Genomic DNA, 25,437 nt, shown 5'->3' on the forward strand with positions numbered 1-25,437 from the left:
AAGTAACAGAGTATTTCCTTGAGGCCTTTAGTACAACCATAGACTCACCCGCAATTTTTGTATAGTTAAATATACGTGCATTTATCTTCTATTAATGTAATAGACATTTCTATTGACTAAATAGAGCCTGATTACTTTTAACCTTTATTGCTGATAGACAAAGTGTTAAGTTTGGATCAGAAATTAAACACGTGGATACCCTTATATTTCATCAGAAATCAATGTCTACCTACAGCACATGAATTCCACGTAAACCTGAAGTAACTGCAACACTAGGCTAGCTGATAAATCAGACCAGTCAAAAACAAACAGAGAAGTCTACACAGGTTGTCCAACACAGTCAGCCTCTTACCTGTGTATTTTGTTTAAATAAATCCAAATTCTTATATAAAAGTGACAAGCCTTTTTACTAGTCGTCTTTAACTGAACAAGATGCAATAAATCTCTATATATTGTCTAGTTATTTTAAGATCACCATACACCATAACACTACCAAATTACTTCTAGGTTTAGAGCTTGCCATTATGCAATTAATTGCTCAACAAAAACTTCAGCGTTCCTAAGGCAGAAGCTACACACAGTCATGAGAATTGCACTATGAAATAGCAAGCCTTTGCTTTTCAAAGCTTTTGCTATTTCAAAGGTTTATTATTAATTCTGGATGCAGAATTACATACTAAGAACCAACCAGATTACAACAGCAAAAAAAATCTTCACACCAGGCTGAAAGAAGCGTCCCAGACTTTTGCACTCCGTTCTTCAGACACCCCATGCCTGACATTAGCACTTGCAGAGATGCAGGTAAATGTTTATGTACTGTTCTGGTAGCAGCTGCATCCTGAGAAGACATGGAGTGCAAATAACGAAAGTACATACATCTGCAAATACGACAATCCTTTCCCACATTCACTCTGCACAAGTATTTTTACTGAGGTCAGAGAAAGTAATGTACTGCCTTCTATATTTATAAACAGATCCCAAGGTAGTTACAGGAAACAAATTTCCTCTTTTCAAACCTCAGTAGATATCCTCCTTCCAGGCAACCTCCAGAAACAAGGTGGTGCTACTCTGCAGGACACAAGAACCCACAGATTCCTTATTACCTATTATGAAAGAGCCTCTCAGAAAGGCCTAGCACACTGCCTCTACTACCACTTATTTTGGGTGAGTTTTGCCAGCTTTCTTCAAGGATAACCAGGCTTGCTGCAGAGACAAGCATTAATCATTATGCAGCTATACATCAGGAAAACCACATCCTTTTTGCAGCAGATAGGGTGAACAGAATACACTTCTTCCTGCTGACAAATATGATCAAGGTTTGGTGAGAGCCTTCACCATGCAACGTGCCTACAGCGAAGCTTCCCGGGGCATAGGCAGAGAAGAGACCAGGGAATAGGATGCTGCCAGCTCTCCATATGTGGGCTTTCAGATCCCTTCCCCCAGAGCTGAGTCACTCAGATCATACATTTTAAACCTTAGCTTCCCAGTTACTATAACAACTTAATGGATTTCTTCTTGATGTTATTAATTACATTCAGTTTAATCTGTTCATACAGGATTTTGGGGGAGACACTATATGATAGCTTCTCTTCTCCTTTCAAAAGGCTTTTACATTCCTAACTCGCTCCAACACTCGGGTGCTCCCCCCATAAACCTCCTTCCTCTGAGATAAGGAAATGCTCATATTCCTTCCTTTGAGAACTCAGAATAGAAGGAAATGGTTTGTTCCTGAAATCAAATAAGATGCCCAAAATAAATCTGCGAAAGATGTACCCTCAGCTGTTTTTCTACAATAAACATGGTGCATAGAACAGCTTGTAACCTGGCTGAAAGTGGCATTTATAATACATCCCAGAAGAGAAAGACTGAGCACTTTGCAAGCAAAACTACTGAGAGTCCAAGCGCAGAAGCAGTCAGAATCTAATTTATTAGGTCTACATTTCACAGCCTCAGGATATGAACGGACAGACCTCTGCTGCTGAAAATGTCAGGAAAATGCAAGAAACTCAAGGCAAATCCCAAGGTCCAGCAGCATTGCAGTGTGCAGAATTAGCCCCCTTCATTTTCACTTTTATCAGCTTTGGAGTCGGAGATCAGAAGCGTCACCTCTACCCAACAGCACAGCAACGGAGGAGAAAAGCGAAGACTTCACTTGCCTTGGCAGCGCCGTGGGATGGGGAGGATGGGCAAGTTTGCTCAGCCTGGCTGCACGAGGTGGGCATGGAAGGAGGGCACTTGCCTGCTCCGTTCATGCAGGGATTAAACAGCGCTGACCTCCTGCCACTTCAGACCTGCACAGCACTTAATTAATGGAGGAAGGCTCCAAACACCAAAGTCCTTCCACTTCCAAAGGACAGTGGGACCCTGGCACGCCACAAGATGACTGCCAGCCATTGTGAGGGCGACAGGCTGGAGAAGACTGAAAATCAGTAAGTCAAGATCTGTAGAGGGGCACTTGCAGCATGTCAGTGTTCATTCAGTATATATTGCTGTATGTCCATCCAGAGGCAGATGTTAGCTGTCAGCTATTTTCCTTCCTCCACAGCTTGGAGCAAGGGGAGCCATCATGCTGCATCCCTCCCACAGGCAGAGGCTTCTCAGCACCCAGCTGAGTTAACCCAGCTTGGGAGACAGACTGCGTATCCTTACAAATGACTGCAGGTCTCTGCAATAGAAGTTTTGGCAGATACCCAGAGAGTTAATAAATGAAAATTACAGTATCGCCTTATACACTTATTTTTGCAAAAATGTCTACTGCTTACTTAAAGAAGTCCTACTTAAAAGGACCAAACCATAAGTATGGGGAGAACTGGGTGCAATGGAGAACCTGAACTTCCTACAGCTTGAACAACTCAGGAGTGAAGCATTCCCACTACCTTCTCCATTTAGATTCATCCATTTTAGCTGTAGAGGGTGGAACTGCACTCATCTGCAGAACCATAACCACACAGCACTCAGGATAATTTTAATCCCACAAACATATGGAGAACACTCCTTTCACCCTCCTCTGCAGAAAAAGCAAAGATGATCTGATCCTACAGACTTCCAACAGGGAAAGAAAACTTCTCCAGATATTTATAATCAAAAAAACTCATGGAAACGATAATAATAGTTCTTTATATTTACAGTGTAAAAACATGTACTACATTATAGTCACCAAGTGTGCAGTGATAACTACAAGAACTCAGGGGGAACAATTTTGTGCTGCTTGCAATTTTTTTTTTTATTTCAAACAACTAATTTCTATGAATTTAATTACTCTGATTATAAAGTACAGTTGTTAGACACCTACAAGTACCCTTTTAAAACCTATCATTGTAACCATACCTTAAAAAAAATAATAAAAGCATATGTCTGAAGTAAAAAGCAGTATGAAGCAGCTGTGCATGCCACATGACTGCACTTCACAGCATTAATTCAGGTGCAGCTTGTTTGCTCCCAAAGACACAATAAAACCAAAATAGGTTTGGTTTCCTGAAAAGCATAAGCTTTCTTGAAGAAAACCTGTTTTATACAACCACAAAGTAATCGGTACAAATGTAGAAATAGAACTAATGTGCTCTGGATTAAAAGTGCTCTGTCACAATGATGGGAATAATTACCAGATGCATGTGTATTTATCCTGAAGTACTGGAAATGGGACTGCCGTGGCTCTGGAAAGAAGCAGGTAGACGTTAAGATGGTTTTATAACTATCACTTGCGTTTTCCCAAATCCACAGCTAATCTGCAGGCTGGAAAGATCCCCTGCACTGCTCAGTGCACTACAAGGTATTTAACAGAAGTTCAACAGCACTACAGGTGTGGCAAACCACTGCCTTCAGAACCAGGTGATGTACAGATGCCTCCGTGTGGCAACTGCCCACTTGCATTGCCATACCAATCCACTCTTTTTACCTGGCTGGGATCCACCTCTTAAGAGCAGCATTGAAAAACAAATTTAAAGCTCTGCAACTGCCCAGCCTACTCCATGCAAGTAAACTTTAAAAAGTTGAGCCTGGACCCAACAGCACTGCAGCTCTGATGCAGAGGCTTCCATTTCCTTACTGTTTTTACACTGTTATATTGGAGAGCAGGTGCTGGTGCCTACCAGTATGCAGGGGTTTGATCCATTAGGCAGCCACAAGACCTACCAAATAAAGAAGCAATTAGGTATCTCTGCAGAGTAAAATGGAAAAAGCAATAACTACTGCAGGGATTGCACCATATTGCAGTCTAATCATATAGTGAATTATGGGAAGGGAGAAGGGCATTTTTTTCTGGGGGCTGATTGCAAATGCTTTCTCCAATGCATCCAACCCCAGGATAGAAAAGAAGTTACTCCTGTAGCACTCATTTTTTAGGAAACATCACTACCACTACCCTAAGGTGAAGTAGAAGAGGAGCATATGCATTTCTTCTGGTGAAGAGGCATGTGGAAGCATAAGCCATTCCATAGAGAGGAGTTTGGAAGATGTCTCCTGCTTGTTCCTTCTTTTATAAATAAAACTGTGTCACTCACCAAAAAAATGCAGCTAGCATCAATTCCTCCTGGTAATAAGAGCAACAAGCAAACTCCACAACAGTAATACCTCAGGTCAAAGAAGAGAAGCAATATTTAACCTAGAAAAATCCATCAAAGATTTCTACTGATGTACACAAAGTCAATAAGAGTTTCTAACTATTTTTTATCATAAAGCTTCTCTGTTTTCACATGAGTCTAAACAAATACCTTATCTTTTGCTTACCAAGTACTTCCTAACTTTTACTACACATAACTGAATTGAGGAATTAGTTTCTTTCCAACTACGTTACATGACAGGAGTATTGCACCAGAACAGTACTAGTCTTGTAGAGACTACTAGTCTTGTAGACTAGTACTAGTACAAAATATTTTTTACTATTTTTATTATTCTTAATCATGTAGATGATTAAGAAACAAGCAAAGACACTAAAGAACGTATCTTTCTACTTCCTTCTACAAGGAAGGCAAGTTAGCTACTTGCCTGTGACCTGATGATTTTTCCGTTTCTTAAAAATATATGTTTTTCTGTGAATACGCCAATAGGCTCCAGAAGAAAGCTAACCATTAGGTAAACAAGCATTTATTTTTATAGTTCTCATGCCTGACTTCATTTGAACACCACCTTATTCTTGCCTTTCTGAGAAAAGGCATTTAAAGTCTTCAATTTATATTTGAATTGATTCATCAGTGACCCACAAGCAGCTTGGAAAAAAATATGGTCCTGTGGCTCCTCCAAAAATTACAGAAATAAATAAAAATGAATGAAAAATGTGAAAAAGCACACAGGTCCAATTCACCTACAGAACAGCGGAAACACTGGACACATGGCAAGTAACACATCAAACCTTTAACAGTATAGGCAGAGGATTTCAGGATACCAGAACATTATGCATATGCTGAAAGCAAATGAAAAGCTCAGAATGGGAAAAGAAGATCACCAGCTTCATAAAAGTGCTAGGCTTCTAATCATCCTGCTTATCCAAGTATTTCTCTTTTGTTAATGGTTTTCATCCAAAGGTCTGCAAGTACCATATATACATAATTCATTAGGAAAGTGCAGTGAAGAGGGTTTATAATAGAAATTTCTGAATGAATTCTAGAAAGGAAATGCAAAACTGAGACAGATAAAAAAGAAGGGAAAAAAAAACCCACATAAACAAAAAACCACAACCGGGGCATATTCACTTCTCCCAACCCTGCGTACCTGGGAAAAAACAGTGGGGAAGGGTATCCTAAGAACTATTACAGCAGAATATTAATTGTTATGATAGCAGCGGAGCTGCTATTTTCCTAGAGCTTCTTGATGATGTACCTCTTTTGGAGTTGTCTCAAGCAAGAATCTGTCATGAAATCCTCGGGGTTAGCAGGCAAGGACGCTGCTACACCCAATCTGACCCTCCAACTCTGTTCTTTTTGCACTGTACCTCACCGCTAAGGCTCCCGGGAGAAGCCTCGATAACTTTCAAGGATGACAATGCTGGGACAAGTTTCCTGCTCTCCTTTGAAGATCCCAAAAGATATACCCTAGATACCCTGAGAGATTTCTCGGGTGGGAAGAGGAGCACTTCTGGAAGAAATGGTGATCCGCATTCCAAGCTCCCAAAATAACACTTAACATCCTGCTTCTACATGTCCTTTGTCTCCCGCCCAAGAGCGGCTAGTGTTATTGTGAACCCAAAACACCACTAGCCATTCTCAGATGAAAAAATGGAGAATCTTGTTCTGTTTCAGTGACAATTTTCCAAGCTGATGCCTACAGAGATTGCAAAAGTTATACATGGACGCCTTTTCTTCAAGTGGAATGACCAAAATAGGCAGTAGTGGGTTTAGTTCTTGCACCACACACGGGCACTGTGAGATTTATGGTTAGTATTCCTGAGCACACTGTGCATCCTGAGAACATGAATTTCTTTGAACAGAATCCCATCAAACAGAGCAGCTTCACCCTGAAGGTTTCCATATGTTTTATACTTATTTTCTTCTCAAGAGCTCTTGTGAGGTTGGATCATTTTGTGTTTCTTATTTGGGCTTGTAGTTTCAGAAATGGTTACTACCGAGGATTAATCATTTCAGATTCCTCTCTTCCTGAAGTTCCTGTTTTCACTATTTATAAGCACTCTTGAAAGTACCCCCGTTGCAAGGAGTTCCACTCCAGATTTATCTTTCACATTTAACAAGTACTCCGGCAATTTCAGAAGATTTTTTTGGTACTGTTTATTCAAGTGATATGCCGTCTATTGCTTCCTCGAGCAATTACTGAATTACAAAAGCATGAATGAAACAAAAATCAATTGCAAGAATTTATTTTTCAATCTAAGCATAGTACTGTTCCTTCAGCCAACGCTCTGAAGTAATTTTTCACTTGCTGACCATCTTGCAGGCAGAAAGCATTCAATCCACATAAATCTGCATGACTCAGATGTTAAGCTTTGTTTAGCAACAAGAAGGTTAGAGAAGGTTCTCCCCCATCAAGGGAAATTTCTCCCCTTTTTTTTCTTGTCATTTTGTAGTTTATGTCCCAAAACCGATTCTTACGCATCCGTGAGAAAACACTATGGCTCCAACTCCCAGACTTCTTGTATGCTGCAGACAGTCACTTTATTTGGATTAGTTTCCAGAAGAAACATTGTTTCTTCTGAGTGTCAGTGGCACCTGAGTTCACTCAGGACCCCAGGCAAAAACAAAAATGAAAATATCATGGTTATTTATTTGAGCAAAGGAAAGGGTCAACTTCTTGTTTACAAGTTCAGAAACACTGTTATAAACAAAAAACATCTAAAAGAATACTGAGGAGAAAATCCTGGCATTAAGCTCTGACTCTAGCTATCTTTTGCAGCTTCGCTGAGGTATCTTCGTCTGTACAAAACAGGTAACGACCTCAGCAGAATATTGTCTCTAAAACGTTGCCAACAGGTCCAGTTTCCTTCTGTGTTTAGGAGAGCAGAGATGACTTCTCTTCCAGACATGACTTATGAAGCCACCCTACAGCATCAGCTTGTTAGCTGCTCCCCACTCTGCCATGCTTGCCCAGCTCTCTGTAGTCTTCATATTGTTTTCTTGAATTTATTTTAGATGACCTCTCTTTCCCCTCTTCTCTCTTCCTACTTCTTTACTCACAGAACAGAGCTTCTGCTCTGTGTGTTCTTTTACAACATACGCCTTGAATATCTAGTGCAAAATAATTCTTTCATTGCAAACATCACACCAACAACCCCTGTCCTAGTTTGTGCAAGTTGAAAAGTATTAGATAGAAAAGGTATTAGTACCTGCTGCTTGGTTACCCTTTTACTCAACTTTTTATTACCTGTTATGTATTAACTATAGCCATTCTAGTTCTGCTGCTGCTCACTAACACTTCATGTTTGGAGGCATACGTTTTACCACAAATAGCTGCTGTTCCCTGCAAAATCTGCTGCTCACAACCAGGTCAAAAGTAGGGTATTATCAGCTGTGCTGCAAATAATTAGACAGCAAATGAGTACCTGTTAACTGTTTAGCAGCTAAGTCAGGTCAGTTTAACATTCTCAAGAGGCAGCTGTTTGCAAATGAAGTGGATTTCAACAAATGACATTCAAATATTTCTCAAAAATGTCTTCTAGTAGTTTGCATGCTCATGCTCCCATTGAAAGGTAGCTTAGACCTTCAACATAAAGCAAAACCTCTGAGGAGGTTTTCCGTCCTCTTCTAGGCATCACTTTTGACTCTCCAAGAAACAAAGAGAACATCAGTCACCTCAACTTCTCTGATGTATTGCAAAGGATCCTGGTGGCTTCCGCTGCTTTTCTGTTATCAGAATCTCATTTAACATATGATAAAATACTTCACACACTGAAATACTGGTATTTCATCAAATTACCTACAGCCCACAGGAAAACAGAACTGCTGTAAGATTTCTTGGTCAACCAACAGTGAAATCACAGAGGTTTTCAACCACCCGAGAAGGAAAGGTCCTCTGAATTAACTAGTGTTTCAATTATAAAAAGAAACTTAAGAAGACTCAGTCAGCTTAGTGCTTTCATTTTCAGAAAATAGAATGCAAAGAGAGAGGAAAATACCTCTGAAGAGTAGTAATAAGGATTTAAAGTCTCCAATGACACAAAAATTCATTAAGCTTGCAGCTCTTTCTGATGAAGTTCATCTTCCTTGTAAGTGCCCAGACAGGACATACCTTGGGCTCTAGCTTCCCCAAGATGGCCTCCACGGCCTGGTTTGAAGGAGCCTCTAGTGCAGGGCACAAAAGGTGCCGACACACTATGTTTAATGTTGGATAGCAAACATTCCACAGGGGCAGGACTGCTCTAGTTAAACCTGTGATTTGAGTCTCTGAAAGGAACATCTACATTTATTCCTAAGGCTAAAGCCAGCGAGGCAAGGGACAAATGGCTTGGTTTACTGGTAAGGAAGGGTCAGTATGGCTACACCAAGGGCTGGATGGAATCCTTCATGGAATGAAGGCTCAAAAAACCTTAGAGCTGACTCCACTTGCTGGGACAGGAAAGCAGTCCTTACATTGCTGCTGGCAAGGAAGACTGCCTGACAGGAAACATCTAAGCATAGCAAGTTTTAATGGAAACTTGGATCTTAATTCCAACTCAGCAAGGCTGGTCATCTTCAGAGCCCATCAAAAGACAGTTGCCTACTTGGCTCCTGCCATCACAGTTTAAGGACCATAATTTAGCACATTTCTTAGCATGTTAGCTGCTCCCATTTCCAAATCCAAGCTCGGAAACTCAACCCTAGACCTATCTGTGGCTTTAACCACCATCTAGTCAAGACTCATCCTTCAAGGCATTTCCTCCTGCTAGTATCGGCCCTTATTGGTGATACAGAAAGAAACAGACATCAATCCACAGCTTGCCAATCCCTAACCCTAATTTTAGTCACAGTACTACATGTAGTGTTTCTACATGCGGGGAAAAACACATAAGCTTGTGACAGATCTCATCTCTCTTCCAGTGGCTTTTTATGCCATGTTGCACTGAACTCTCAGCTGCTCCCACCCCACCGGAATCTACTCTAACTTCACCTAAGCCAACAGTAACTCCATATCACCCACCCACGTCATCCTGAGCCCAAACGCCAAATCCAATCCAGCCTCATTTCACTGTCCCACAGCCCATCATAAACCATTTGTTTGTGCTAGCACCAACTCTTATCTGTCTCTCAACTCTTCTAACGATTTAACAGTAAAGATGTTCAGCCCATAAGGTACTGAGCTTTATAATTCTACCCCAAATAAGCTACCTTTTTTCTATATAAAATAACTCACTCTGTACAATACCTTTGGTCTACACTGTCCCAATTCCCAACCTAAATTTTCAGTACCACCAAGATTGTCCCTACTTCTTCCAGGCTCTGAACCTGCACAGACCCCTCCAGATCCTACGTCTCAGTTTGTCACAGCCTGGTTTCACAGCTCCCGTACCAACAATAAGCAACCCTGGTTGCCCTCATGGAAATGTATTATCAGTGTCCTACCCACACCTGACAACGCCTCTCCCCATAATGGGACATCTTCTCTCCCCTCTCTCTGCCTGCCGGCCACCTCTCAGCAGGTGAAAGAAAAGGCATAGGCTGAAGGATGCTGTCAAACGCCATCACATGCACAAAGCCCATGACGTAGCTTTTGGTTCCACTTGCCTCCTCATTCCCCATTGGCAAATATATATATATATATATATAACACTCTTGGCTTGGCTTCCAAAGAGGAGAGAACATTCAGGAAAGAGAGATGGATGAAGGGGAGGAAAAAAAAAAAATCCCACAAACCATACACACAAAAAACCCACACAGACAGAAAGAAAAGGGAGAAGCAAAGACAACTACAGGGGAATTTTCTGGTTCTTCTTCCCCTGACTTATTAATAAACAAAGTGTATTGTTAAGTGCACAAACATGAGAAAGTGCCAAACTCAAAGTGCACATGTGCACTTACAGAATTACACTTTTTAAGCATCTGAATAGCCACAGATCTAATCCATCATCATCCACTAATCTATTTTCTCATCACCGACAGTAACGCCAGATGCTTCAACAGAAAGTGCAAGAAATTCCACTGTAGGCAGACGTAGAATAATCTGCTCTCCTAGAAAGTTTCCTCCAAGCCTTATTTCTCAGAGACTGGCTTTAGCTATGAAGGATAAATATTTACATCTTTTCTACAGCTCCTCAAAATTGTCTTTTTAGTATTTGGAAAGTTTTTCATACTTCTGGATACTTCTGTGATTTACAGAAATTATTCTGGATCTAGCCAAGCTCTGTGCTTCAAGAACACTCTGGCAAATAGTCCCTCAGTCTAATTATACATCTATTGAAAAGAAAATTAAGTCTTCAATTTTTCAATTTCACTGCATGCCTACTTGTTCTTATATTGTATGACCAGGAAAAAGGTTCTTAACTTACCTTCTCTATACCCTTCATCATACGCTCTCTAATATGTTAACCCAAATAAGGGATATACTCTTAAACTATTTGAGATGTAATGGCATGTAGGGCTTACAGACAAACAGAACCAATGGCATTTTACACTCACAGAACAGCAGTAACAGAAAACAGAAACAGGCCTTTCATGCATGTTTTTAGCAAGGAACGTGATACTATCAATTTGTCCTTTTTTTGTAAAAACAAGTTTTTAAAGCTGAAAAATATTTTCATAATTAAAGAAATTCAGCTAAAATGTTTTACCTAAAACAGCTAAATAACCATTCCTCTGTATTGCCTGAAACCAAAACATTGCAGCAGCAAGAATCTGAAAGTGAAGCTGACAAATTATTTTAATTCTCTAAACTAAGAGAAATACAGGAGGAAAAGAACCAGAGCACAAGTAATAACATCAGATTAATATACTTTTTCTTAAGAAGCAATATTTAATGTCTGTAGACACACGTCTGTTTCCAATAGCCTTCAAGTTTAGGGGAGTTCTTTCACATCGTCATTCGTTCTACGCCTTTCTAATATTTTTTTCCATCTGCTAAGGCTATATTTATCCTACTGCCGTAATTATACAATTTCATTTACTGATGGAACTAGCGTAAAGATTTATATGCTTTATTTTCTCCATAATAGGTATTTAATTTAAACAAATAAAGGTATCTCTACACACCATTTTGTCACTGTTTTTCTCAATGCTTAAGAACTACCCACATCTATACTGGGGATAGCTTGCACTGCTTGGATCACTCCAGGGCAGGGTTGTTTGGGTAAAACAAATCATCCCAACTGGTCCAACTTGTCAGCGCTTAAAATTGCCATTTTAGGAAGGATTTTACAAACCTATCCGTGGCTATCCATTTCAAATATGGAAATTCAAGATAGTCGGTTGTAACGACTTTTTAAACAAGACTACCGTTCACAGCGACGATTAGTCAGACAGTCTGTTATAAGTTTCCTGATAGATAAGTCAGACTCTTGAGTAAGGATTTGAATGCTGAATAAGGAGAGGCCTCCATGTGAGTTGGAAAGAGGTGGGAAGTAAGTACAGGGGTGGTTGGGGAAGAATAGGAAGGTCTGGGACACAAAGCTGCCATCGCCGAGCAAACAGAGGGGCTGGTGAGCACCTGGAAAAGCGAAAGACGACGAACAAAGCAGCGTAACTCTCTGTAGCACTTTCACGGTACTTCAGAGCAGCAAGAGAGGAAGGAGCAGAAGGATCTAATGATTACGTTCAGCACGGTCAGACCAACAGGTATGGAAAATGGTTTGGACAGTGACATTTTCATCAAATATACAAAGGCACATACTGGTACAAAAGTAACTGCAAAGAAGGAAACTGCAGTAACCAGAAGGCACAAAGATCAATGAAGAGTTTTTGCAACCTAGCTAGGAAGAGGAGAGGCTGTCCTTGCAAAAGGTAGCACCCTATTTACTACCAGAAAATGACAAAAGGTTCCTACCCACATATATCAAAATAGCTTCGGATCAGGATTTGGTATACCACTTATCTCCATGACACAGAGTAGACTTTGCTTGAATTTTTGCACCTGGATGCAAATTCAACCTGAATATGTTTTTGGAAGAAGCAGCCAACAAGGCTGAATCTTGTATTTTACTTCAGGTTCATGTTTAAGCATTACACTAAAAATGGTTTACTGGAATCTAAAATGTCCAAAGATTAGAATAAAGTAAGATATGGGGTACCTGCAGTACTTGAGCAGGCACATCGAAACATACTAAAATAGATTAGATGACAGGAGAAACAGATAATTACAATGAATAATCTGCTATATGCAGCCAGTATACTTAACAGCGTACCAGAAAAGCACCCTTTGTACTAAAGAGCTTTAGATTCTAGATGATTTATAAACCAGAGATTTGTTTACAATCTGGCCACCATCTCTGGAGCCGATAGCGAGGGACACAGCACACGAGCGTCTCTCTCAAAGTGGTATAAAAAGTTCTCTGTTTCATTGGATTTAAAAATGTGCAAATGCAATTATTCAGCTTATTCACTGCTGCTTCCTCTGGACATCAGAATTTCAGAGGGAAAAAATAAAAAGCATTGTACAAATTCTGCTGTTAAGATAACTCACAAATCTATCAGGAATTCTCTCTTCAGTGTTGGTGACCTCTTGGGATATTTTCTATTGCAGCAGATGTTAAGCACCACACAAAACAACTCCTTACCTCTGTGGCTACATTCCACCCCGAGAGACCTAGAGAAAATAGCTCGTTGCCTATCAGAGCTGATTTATCACTCCTCAGCTTTCACCCCAGGAGGTGAAAGCGGCACCCCTCTCTGCTCTCCTGCATGGCACCCCATGGGCTTGCAGGCAGCTCTTGCCTCAGAGCTGATGTGTAGCTACGCAGAGGAAACACTCAACTTCCAGATCCTCTCTAAACTCACAACTCCCACCAGGCACCGAACTGAGAAAAGGAGAATCAGAAAAAACAAACTGACTCAAACCACATGTTACTGAACATGATGCATAGCAGTAAAGCCTGGAAGAGAATATGTGACAGAGAAATTAACGCTGGGAGGGTTGACCCAACAAGAAGGTACGAGGACCCAAGGCTGCAGATCACTTTGGAGCTACAGCTGACTCCTGACCCGTTTCAGAGGTGGAGGCATGGCACGGCATCGCCGGCCCACTGCCGGTGGCACCGCACGGGGAGAATACCACTCCTGGACGTGCGTTTAAATGAAACACGATGCTGTGATGAGACAGCCTTAACGCGTCCAAAATAAAATGAGTAAATCCAACAGAAATTGGGAAAAAATGCAAGAAAATAATTAAAAAAAAAAACCAATTAAATTACATAGTCCCTCTTTAGAAAAAACACAACCTTGTTTTTTTTAAAACTACCAATTCTTAACGCCATGTGATTCAATATGACAAAACTTACTGAAACCACCGAAACAACCCGCAAGTGACGATGTTTTCCTCAATCAAACCTGCTGCGCGCAGGTGGCGACGCCGCGCACCCCAACTAGCCCAACCCCGGGCACCCACCAGGTCCCAGCCCCACGGCGCCCTCCGCCACCGGCACCCCAGGGCGGGGCACCGCACCGACCCCCGGCGGGCGGCGGCCCCCGCCCCGTCCCTCCTGCGCCGGGGGCTGACAGAGACCCGGCCCCGGCGGCGGCCGGGGGAGGCGAGCGGCGGCGAGGCGCAGGCGGCAGCCCAGCGCCGCTGCCGCCCCGGAGCGGCGGGCAGGGAGCCGGGGAGCGCTTACCTTCGCCGGCAGCCCGGCGTCGTTTCCGCGGGCTCTGCCGCTCTCCCCGCCGCGGCGCAGGTTCCCCGTCAGCCCCGCTCGCCACGGCTCCTCAGCGCTCCATGGCTCCGCCGCTCTCCCCAGCCGGCGCCGGCAATGGCAGCGGGACGCGAGCAGGGAGCGGCGGCGGCGGCTTAGCGCGGCGGAGCTATCGGGGCCACCACCTGCCAGGGCTGCGCCGGCGGCTCGGCTCGGCTGCGCCCCGCTCCGCTCCCCTCCCCGCGCTGCCGGGCGGGAGCGGCGCTTCCCCTGTGGGCGCGGGGCGGGCTCGCCTCAGCGCCCCGCTTCCCGCCCGCCGGGCGGGGCGGCCCGAGGGGCGAGCGGCGGCGGGCCGGCCTTCAGGCCGGTGGGAGCTGCGGCCGAGCGGACCCGCAGCGGCCGCTGCGAGGGGGGCGGCAGTGCCGGGGGGGGGGCCCTCTGGAGCCTTCGGCCCTGCGCTGCGTGGGAGCCCAGGCCCAGCACCGCCCGCCGGGGGAGCCATGGGGGTGTCCCCCCTTCAGCCCTCCGGGACGGGCAGCCATCGGTGAGGCGCACTGACACCCTTCGGGCCAACAGCCCTGCTGGGCAAAGGTGAGCTTTGAGAGAAGGTCTGCTGCAAATTACCCAGGAATAAAGCAGAAAGCCAGTTTATCTTTGCATCCATAGGGGCAGAGCAGGAGAAGCAGCAGTGCATGGCACTTTGAGGGCCTGCCTTAGGAAACATTGCCCTCAGCACCCCACAGCCTAAGGCGTGCAGCAGAGGACGCCCCAGCACGGCCATGGCAGAGGCACCACCGGTCCCCTGGAAGGTATGCACAACTGTATACACGTGGAAAGCCATGCCAGCATAACTTGGCCCGGCTGGCAAACAAGCAGCTGCTTACATTAAACGTGCAGCAGCAGTGTCTCACATCTGTATGCGAAAGCCACTGGCTGGTCACACCACCCCCAAACACCCACGATGTGGAAGATAAGGATAACTCATTTCATATGGTTTCATTACAGTAGGAACTTCTGTTTGATCCTAACAGTAACGGGAGATCTTTGGGTGTTTCCTGTCTTTATAAAAGGCCAACTTTCTGGAATAATTATGTGAAGAACTTAGTTCATATTTTAAAAGAGGAAGTTTCTAGTCTTCACTGTTGAGGAACAGCATTTAAAAGGCTTAAAGAACCTGCTCCGACTCCCAAAACTTCAGAATCCAGAATACAAAAATAAAATGTATTCATTATAAAACCTTTTGAATTAAGAGTTAACTCGCTATTTGTAGATGATACATAGACCCTTGATTTTTTCCAGGGATTAATGACTAAAGCCTCTGAAAACCAAACAGAAGGCTGCTGTGTTGTAATTCTTGCTCAAGTACCATCCCATAGCCTAGTATCCCACAGACTCATAGTACAGACCATACCAGATCTTGATAAACCAGTCTTTATGCAGTGCAGTGTAAAAGAACAATACTGAATGAAAGTTTTGTACCACTTAATCATAAAGAAGAAAAAAGATTGTCTGTAGAGCTATTCAGTTACATTGTGGTAAAACTAAGAGTTAATAACTGCTTGATAGATTTCTGTACTATGCAGGAGTTGCTTTTTAGCATATACAAAATATAAAACTAATTATCAACAAAAGTTCAATTTTCCGCTACCCTCCCCAAATAAGGGCAAATTTATTTCTGTGCATGTAGTGTAAAAAAAGTTTAAGACTGCTAACAGTTGTAATTCACATGATGATTTATGGGGATATACTGTATTTCCTTCATTACTTCATATTGCAAACAAGCATACAGAAGAAAGGCAACCTCCATGAATACATGATGCTATAGTGCCAGAATTTTTAAAGCAACTAAAAAGCATTTCTGTGGAATGTTTTGCACCATTATAACTTATCACCTCATCCTTTCCTTTGCCAGTAAAATATTGCTATTAGGCATTTACTAGCCTATCAATTCTGAAGTCCCAAAAAAAGGAAGATTTGCACAACTGTATTGGACAACTCTTCCCAATGTCATGGTTGGATGTGGAACTAAGGATGCTTATGTTTAGTCACAAGAGCTGAACTTTGTTGTCTCACACAAAAGCAAGATCCCAGAGGCTGGGGCAACAGGGACTCCATCTGAGTTTTGGCAGAAACAGGAGCTATCACCTTGCAGAGCAGCCAGCTAGACCCTTGCTTCTGCAACCATCTCCAGTTCCTGCAGAGGAAGGCAACTTGGTGCCATACCACTTTACTAAGGAGCTGCCCAGGGATAGTTCACCCCTGTGCAAAGCAGCAGTGGCCAAAGCAGGCTGCATGGCAGCATGTGCAGGAGCCCTGCTTGAGACAGAGCTGTGAGCCTCCGCAAGCCCTGGTGAGGATGGCACTGTAGGTCTGAAAGCGCTGGGGTGGCTTACAGCCCCATACACTGCCCCACATGGATGGGCACATACCAATCTGCACCAATACACAGGCTTTCCCTGCCCTAAGCCTCACCCTTAGGTAGAGAACACCTTCATTTTTGTCACGTGAAGGATGTGCTTTTGGGAAAGAATATGGCACACAAGTCCTAATGCCTCCAAAAGAGGCAAGCTAGACCAGTACCAGATCCAATCTGACCTTCTGTACTTCATAGGCCATTACCTTTCACCAGTTTCCTCCTGCTCAGTATTGTGTATTTGACTAAAGCTTATCTCCTAGTCACCCAGCCTGGGTGAGAAGATAGAACAGAGAAGTCACCACTTAGCAGTCTATTCCTCTGGTTGCTCACTGACAACAATAAAATAATGTACTTAACACTCTGATTTGAACTTGTTTCACTTCAGCTTTCAAACAATGGTTCTTGTGCCCTTCCCTGCTAAACCAAAAATTAATCAAGTCACTGCTTAATCCACTTTTTGATAAGCCAAGTAGATCAAACTCTTCAAATTCATTATACATAGCATTTTCTTCACTTTTCACACATTTTTACAATTTTTTTCTAGGCCTCTCAAAACATGCCAATACCTTTTACAAAATTTGGGCTGCAAAAGCATTTGTAGCATTTCAATAGCATGCAGGAGCAGTAAGAAAGAAGCAAGGTGATTTTTCCCCCACCGCTGTATGCTGCCTTGGTCAGAGTCTCGTGTGTAAGAAATCTGATCAAGAGTCTGATGTGCAAGGGTGTTAAACTTTGTGAAACTCTACAGCGAGGTCAGGTTCAGCAACCCTTCCCTAGATTCTAGATTTAATCTCTGTGGTTTAGGTTCAGGCAAATCCTTGGTTGTTAGGTATGGAGTATTTAGGAGAGTTGTTTCTTAACTGTAAGCACTGAACACATAAGTTACATCAGGACACAAAATTCTCACACGGCTAAAAGAAACCCTTACCTTCTAGACTACAAGGCCAGGAAAATTAAATCTTGCTTTTAGTCCCCCACAGTCTTCAGGCAGCACATACTATCTTTTAACTCCCTGGCAACAAGAAGTATCAGTAATCCTGATTCAGTCAACAATTCACAAACAGTGACGATGTTCAAAGCCTAATAACAGACAGCAGTGCTTCACCCTGATGGGAGGAGGACCTGGTCAGTACTGCTGCATGTTAGCTTGCAGCAGCAGACTGAAATGATCCTCCTCTCTTCACAGCTCTCTTTCCAATAGGATGTCAGAAAGCCACTCAAACGCTGATAGCAAAGGCTGATACAGGGAGGATGAAATTAAGAAACTCCTTAGAGCTCACGCTGTGATCGTATCACAGGCTGTGTTATTCATATCTTCCTCCACTGAATCTGCCAAGTCAACTTCAAGAAGTCATCCATGGCATTAAGATATTCCACCGGCCCTGAGCGCTCATAATCTGCATTAGAACTGAATACCAAAAGCTGCAAAGCTTACTGTTCTTACACTGATGTACTAATATTTACCAAATACCATTCATGAGCGCAAATTTTCCATTATCAAGAAGCTCTAAACATCCTAAGGGACTTAACCATAAACCTGACTGATACCCTGCCAGCCTTGTGAAAAGGTTACAAGTGACTTACACTGACCAATACTAGATGATCAATGCCTTTGTCATTCCCCACAGGCATCTATTTAACTCTTAAACACACAGTAGTCAGGCAAATCCTGACGGTTCCCACTTGTGGCACATCAGGTTATCCAGCTACTGTTAATGGTGAAACCTCCCCATTCCTGTGACAGTCCACAGAGAAGCTGCCCAAAGGCCACCTCCAAGCATGTCTCTCTCAAGCTAATATTCACAGCTCAGCACAAATTTAGGCCAAGGAATGGAGATGAAACAGTTTTACTGGCAGTGATGAATTGGTCTCCTCCTCTCAGTAGGTAAGAGGGAGACATCTGTTCTCATTCCCCAGGGTCACTTCATGCTTAAATGTTTGACCTCGGGATCACACTGCCTTCCATATAGGAGTTGGCAGGATAATACACTACAAAGCTTTGAATGCTTTCTGAAGGGGGACAGCTATTTCACAGTAACAGGACTGCGTTCCTTCCTTTCACTTACAAGGTCCCATAGCAGTCCATGGACAGACATCTGATGGTAAACACTCGGGTGCCAACAGTCTAGAGCTGATGCACAAGTGGTCAGTTCAGGCAGGGACTTGGGAGTATTTTTGGATGAGTTGTTGACACTGAGCTCTCATTTACCAGTCTGAGTAATGCTTTTCATCATCTCCAGGTGACCTCTTACCATTTCTGTTCCATTCTGGTGTATGACTTGGCTGCAATTATTCAGGCCTTTGTCACCTCTCAGTTCAAGTACAGCAAGGTGATGCAGCTGGGAAGGAAGCTCACAGCACTGCAGGAACTCCAGCTAGCATACAGGACATTGCAGAACATCGCCCCAGCGGCACTGGTAACCATCCTGGACTCTACTCAAGTTCCCCGTAAAACAAAATCAAGTGCAGGGTTCTGACCTTCCTATTGCTCTGTGCTGCAAGCCCACCGTAGCCAAAAGCCCAGTGGGATGAAGAATATTGCAGACACCTTCATTACTGCTGGTCAGTGGAGGGTATGGCTTTGTGGCCAGAAAGTAGAACTGTCTCAGGATCAAATCTGAAGATATGGAATGAACCAAGAAGCAAATATCATTAATAAATGTGTCACCAATTATTGCTCCATGTGACATGTACATTTCTTGGGCTTTATTTTCTCTGCTGTAAAAAAATAGAACAATGTATATTGGGGGAGAGGATGGGGAGAAAGTCCCGCTTACCAAAATAGGATGCTGTTGCATCCTTTTTTTCTTTTCTGAGGAGACAGAAAAAAAAAATAACCTGGGAGATGTTAGTCATTTTGCTTAATGGACTCAGATACTTCGGCGATAAATGTGGTAGGAGAGCTTGTACAGAATAGAATAAATGGCTTCAGTGAGGTACTGTCAAAACAGTAAAAAGAAGGTATTTTTCCTATTAAAATAGAAAGGGAGTAAAAACAAATGTGGTCTGAATGAGGATGGCTGATATTAGCCATGCTAAAAATAAGGGGAAGCGAAGGGGAACACAGCCCTTACTCCACTGCCAAAAGAAAAAGGAAAATTTTTCTGTCTCTAAGGTGAAATTACTTCCCTCCCCAATCTCTTCTTTGCTGGTTAGCTGGTTTGGGTTGCACCACAAAGGACATCACTGGCAGAAAGGTTTTGCGGTTCCTACACCCTCCACCACTCCCCTACCAGGCCGCGCAGCCCCAGAACTTCCACTGAGAAGATAGTTCCCATTTTGTGATACTTTGCGCAGCCTTCTGGATTTGTTCTTGGTTTGTTTCCCCCCACTCCCCCCCCCAAAATTATTCTTCTCAGAGAGGATCATGAGATTTCTTGGTACTCCCAACACCAAGCAGAGAAGATGGCCAGTACCTCCCCCCACAATTGTCTTCTTTCCTCTGTGCCCTCATTTCATAAAACCCAAATGGCTTTGTCATCTCCTCTCCTCTTCCATAAAGGCCTTGGTACCAGAAAAAGGAATTCAGGTGAAAACTGATGGGAGGCTGCAGACTGCTAGGAAATTAATAGGACAGTATGGAAATAGGGGAAGGAAACAAATACGGCAAGAGATCAATGAATTAATTCATTGAGCAGAATTAATGAATGTTTGTGCTCCCATCTCTGTCCTTCCACTGCAGCTGAAACAGCTGAAGAAGCTCATATACATCAAATAGAGGGGAATTAAATGGGGTATAACAGATGCTATCTGTGCTCCTGTGATCAGGCAATGAAATTTACCCTCCATGTTTAATACCAGAACTAGAAGAACTGTTGCTTTTGCTTTCAGGAGCTGAGAGAAGACAGACTGAGCAAACGGGGACAAGGTGCAGGGCAGGCACTCCATCCCTGCTTAGCTTCCTTGCAGTATTACTAGAAACCCATTTGTGAGAAATGCATGAAAGGTAGCTGTGCTGTGAAGGATGCACTTCCTATCCCTTCAAAACTTCATTTGGGAGGCTGTTAATCAGTCTTTTCACTCTCATGAATGGATGAGAAGACTGCTATGGATTCCCAAACCATGCCTGTAAACAGATAAACAGAGCAATCCAGGCAGCCCCACCACCCAACACGCTAGCTTCCCCAGAAAAGACAAACTAGCTTTCTGTATGAAAAGGGCAGTAGCTTACTAAACCACTGAAGCTCATTTTATTAATTTAAAAATCTGCTAAAATGCAATGTAGTTTTTAAAGACAGCCCACATTCCACACAGCCCTAAAGCAAAGCTGAGGAATGGAACCGCAGGAATTTCTCATTTATAAACCAGCATGCAGGTGTAGCTTGCAGCGATCAGGATGTCAGGTAGCAATAGGAAGCAGTGGTGGCTGTGCAGTGCTCGACTGCCAGCTGGGATTAAACCACAACATGGCATGAAAGGATTTGTAATAATATTTTGGTTAAAGACAACAGCATTTCAGTGCAAAAGTAATGTTAAATGCTTCCTGGGATGTGAGGCTGAGATGGCTCAGATGCCCATTTTTCTCTGTAGACTGGGCTCTAAGAGGGAGGCTGGGCATTGGGGGAATTCTTAGCCCTGGCACATCATCACAGACATTAGCTGGGAAGCACTGGATGCCCTATAAAATATATGTAACAGAGCAGATAAAAGTATCAGCAGGAAGGTGGATTATTCTGCACCCTGTTTTGGAAAAGCTGGGTGTTCCCATTGATTCAGTTGAAGGTTGAACAGCTTTCATAACAGGCCCAAAAAGGTACCACCTTAGCCCTGCCCCCAAGGGATCAGGTACTGGCTTTTGCAGGGAGGACAGGACGAGACTGTTTCGTTCAAGCAAAGTATTGAGAAAGGAAGAAGCCTATGTCACTTAGCCAGTGCGCTGTAGCTCCTCCGCAGCCTTGGTGGTGGACACTGGTAAGTGCCCGCACTTCACTCCTCTTCCTCCCCCTCAGCCAGGCAGTATTAATTGACAAGACTGTCAGACACAGAGCTGATTCACTCAACCGAGCCTTTGATGAATATCTAAATCCCCAAGAGGGTCAGAGTGGAAAGTGGTGGTCAGGGTCACAGCTGACACTTGCAGGGAAACCTGTTGGTGAGTAATTCTAATCCTCCCAGCGAGGACTCACTGGCTGGCAGCCTAAAACCCAAGTGCTGATGCATCCAGCCCAGTTTATAAAACTGTAGGAGGGAGGGCTGGTCTGTTGGCTAGATGTTGATGAATTCTGTGGAAAAAATAGCCACTCTTCTCTTGTATAACAGCTAAGGCTGGAAGGTCCTTGTATTTTATGAAGGAACCAGCTAAAGTTCCATCTAATAAACTGATGGGATCACAAGTAATACATGTACAAGAAATTAAGTAAGTCTTGACATTAAAGCTAGCATTCTTCATCTGTTGGGAAGTGTTTGATCTTATAAAGTGCTAGTAATCCAACCACTTAATTAAACATTAATATTTTACACAAAATAAGAAAATAGGTTTAGCTTGAAATAATATTAAAGGCTCAGTACTACTATGAAACACAGGTTTAAGATCGTTTATCCTTAACAGATAGTTACAACCACAAATTTCAATGAAGTTTCAACCCATTCTCTCAGCAGGCCTTTCTCTTCCCACATCAATTGTAGAAATCTCAAGTGATGATTCTTGCACAACCCATTCTTCATAGAGGAAAATAATGCTTCTGCAAATTATACCTTAAACTTGTTCAACTACCAAAACCCAACTGGACACAGTCCTGGGCAGGCTGCCCTAGCTGACCCTGCTTTAAGCAGGGGGTTGGACTAGACAGTCCGCAGAGGGCCCTCCCCACCTCCATTATTCCATGATTCTGTTCACACTGTAGTTTTTCTGGCAGGATATTTGCAAATCACCAACCCAAACTAGATATATGCTCATCCAAATCATCTATTCTGCATACCATTTCCTTGCAGCTGCTTAGGAAAAATCATTTTAAGTGATCTAAAAAAACTCAGCTATTGCATTTTATGAGATTTATGCCTGTTTCATTCTAACATGGACCTCACTACCTCACCATTCCTCCAGGCAGACTTCCAAGCCTCCATCCCAAGGTTCTGGCTGGATCAGGTCCAGTAACTAGGAGAGATGCAGCTCAGTGATTGCTGGGCAGATCTGTAGCAATGAGACAGGCCTGAGGTGAAGCCAGCCCACAAGCTGGGATCAGCAGGGTCCGTGGCCATGTAAAGCTGTGACAGAAGCACAGACAAGTGCTCCTCCAGCACAGCCCAAGCAAGGGCTGAAGGTCCAGGGCTGAGCTTAAATAGAGCCCTGGGCAGGGGGTGTGGATGGAGGCTCCAGGTGAGGCTGATCAGGGCCCTCCTTTCCATTTCTCACATGTGCCCGTGCCTTGCAGAGTGATTTGCTCTCTTTTGCTACCAGGAAAAATGACAAGAACCACATCAGGGTCACTCTCTATCATAAGCACGAGGCACGTACAGCAGTCTCATCCCATCTTTTGCACTACTGCATGTAATGAAACAGGCACTTCCTCCACAGGCTTTGGCCTCCTTTTTCATGTCTTGATCTGTAAGTCTGAGTCCAGACAAATGTCTGTAAACTGACCTGTGACACTTTGTCTTGGAAATCCATAAGGTGTCTAGATGACAGGTTCCTACCACTTCACACTTCTTTCCTTCAGCTCTCGATGTGCTTTGATCAGCCCTGAAGAATGGATGGCTCCAAATTGCCTGTTAAGGGCTACAATTAGATGGGTACATTGCAGGGTTTTTCCCGAGATAAATTCAGCAGCAGGATGAACGTGTCCCTTTGTGCTGGCTGTTAGTGCTCCCCTGCTTCTCATCCCTTTTTCCAGTTGTTCATCTTGACTGATGACATCATTCTCCTTAGGAATCATAGTCTTTCAATGATTTGAGCCAACCTTCTGCTTTTCTTCTTCCAGGTCACTATATGTCGTAAATAGGGCACAGGCCGCTGTCTGCTGTAACCCGTGTCCTCTGGCTTGCTCAGTGTTGTATGCAGACTGCCAGCGCCCATTACTGTCATCCAATATTCCTTACAAGGTGTTTTTCTTCGCTTCTTTTCTGCAGCTCATATCCAGCTCAGCCTGCAGTACAAGATTTTGTTGCCGTTGCCTGTGCACGCAAAGACACAAACTCACAAATCCAGAGTGCAGCCCAGGTAAGCCACATCTCGTGCACAAACCTCTGAAGTCCTCAATAACCCACAGCCACTGGCGGAAGGACTGTGTGGACAGGCAATATTTGCACGGCGGTGTCAGCGGTTGCAGCCCAGCCTTCTTCTCTTGGGGGACTGCTCTGTGTCAGCACAGGGAGCAAGCCTGAACAAGTGCTCCTGGTCTAGCAGTAACACTCTGGCTAAAGACGACAGCTACACGATCTGTAGGGTTAATCTGGTAAATGCACAAGGAAGTGATTTTTCTCCATGTAAGGAGGCTTACAAAGATACGGTCTTATTTAGCTTTCTTGTTTGCCTCTAGGTTTTTCACTAGATTTAGAAAATCTTGTCCAAGAAATGTGTCTAATTCAGCCAGGGTACAACTCCACTAACATAACCAATATTACAAACCAATTAATTTACTAGGCTCAGCTAATTAACATCAGGTCTCTAAAACGTACCAAAGCAGTAGCCATTTAGACTTTAGACCCTAACCCTGTGATTTTTTGGAGTGTGAAAAAGGCTCTCAAATTGGCAAGAAAAGTCCCGCTGTCTTTCACACACTACATTTTGCCTACGAAAAACAGAGCAAATTTTTAAAACAAGAAAACCTTCTATGTATTAGCCTGACAATAACCGATCCAACAAAAAGAAGTTAGAAGAAAACAAGATAAAATAAACAACAGCTGTTTAGAGTGATGAATGTCAGCCATATCTCTGACCCCTTTTAAGGGCAGGCAAGACAAGATTCAGGTTGTGATCTGAACGGTGTATATTGAACTCAATTCTAATTATTTGTTTTGCTAACATACGTGGCAGCAGTGGAAATATTTGCTCTCTGAAGGTCCCTTGTATTTTCCTGTAGATTCAACAGTAGCAGAGTGGAGTGCTAAACACAGGGCCAGCTGGTTTGTGTCTGCTGGTGATGGAGCAAGCAGAACAGGGGGTTTTAGCAATGGATGCTGCAGGTCCATGGTCAGCTTAGAAAATGTGGGGCAAAATCTGTTCGTCCAAACCCATGCTGTCCGAGTCATCATCAAAGTAGAATTTTTTCCTTCCTTTGCTCATTACAGCCAGGTGGGTTGTGAAGACGACGTTTCTTGCTGGCATTTGGCCCTTCTCGTTTGCCTCAGCCACTGACAGCAGCCTGGCTTGTGTTTCTGGTCGCTGTCACTACTTAGTGATTCTGGGCAGCACCGTGAAGGTGTCACAAAGCAGCACTTGCATTGAAATATATCTTCAGATATGCTGAACTTAGATCTCTGCAAAAGCTAATGCAGTTTTAACCTTGCTGATGCAAGAACGTAGGAGCAGCTGCTTCAGCAGCAGCTTTAGAGAGCAATCTATTAAAACCCCAGATAGGAAATTGGATGTTAGTCATCATAGAGTGATAAGGACAGGGCTCCCAATTCAACATCTATTTTCATATCCAACTGATCGGAAAAAGAGTAAAAGTGACCTGCAGTTATAAGACAAGATGCAAATAAAATGTTGTCTGTGTTTTCAGAGTGCATTTCAAAATCCTGTGGATTGAAAACAAAAAGAAACCCAGCAAACATGCTTCATCTTAGATATAGTTGTAGGAAGAAGTCTCTCCGTAGCCGTCTTTCCTCCTGCTCCAGCCAGCAGGAATTGCCAGGTCGTGCAGGACGGTGCACAGTGCAGAAAGGGAGCGGA

The 25,437-nt window shown here is 43.4% G+C and overlaps 1 protein-coding gene and 1 long non-coding RNA gene across 2 annotated transcripts in view; one reads left to right on the forward strand and one right to left on the reverse strand.

The window, feature by feature from the left end:
- Positions 1 to 14,417, reverse strand: part of PDE4B (phosphodiesterase 4B) — a 221,018-nt gene extending 206,601 nt beyond the window's left edge. The window contains exon 1 of the mRNA XM_087734351.1: positions 14,174 to 14,417. The gene's annotated coding sequence lies outside the window, so the exon portion shown is untranslated. The remainder of the gene's footprint in view (positions 1 to 14,173) is intronic.
- A 230-nt stretch (positions 14,418 to 14,647) lies between these two features.
- LOC148052083 (uncharacterized) lies at positions 14,648 to 18,931 on the forward strand. The gene is made up of 3 exons (XR_015699229.1): positions 14,648 to 14,782; positions 14,858 to 15,000; positions 18,848 to 18,931. It is a non-coding gene; the product is annotated as an uncharacterized LOC148052083 (long non-coding RNA).
- Positions 18,932 to 25,437: the final 6,506 nt, after the last annotated feature.

The sequence above is a fragment of the Nipponia nippon genome, unplaced genomic scaffold (genome assembly GCF_047370975.1).
Source record: "Nipponia nippon isolate SJK-2023a ecotype South Korea unplaced genomic scaffold, ASM4737097v1 scaffold_5, whole genome shotgun sequence".
NCBI lineage: Eukaryota > Metazoa > Chordata > Aves > Pelecaniformes > Threskiornithidae > Nipponia > Nipponia nippon.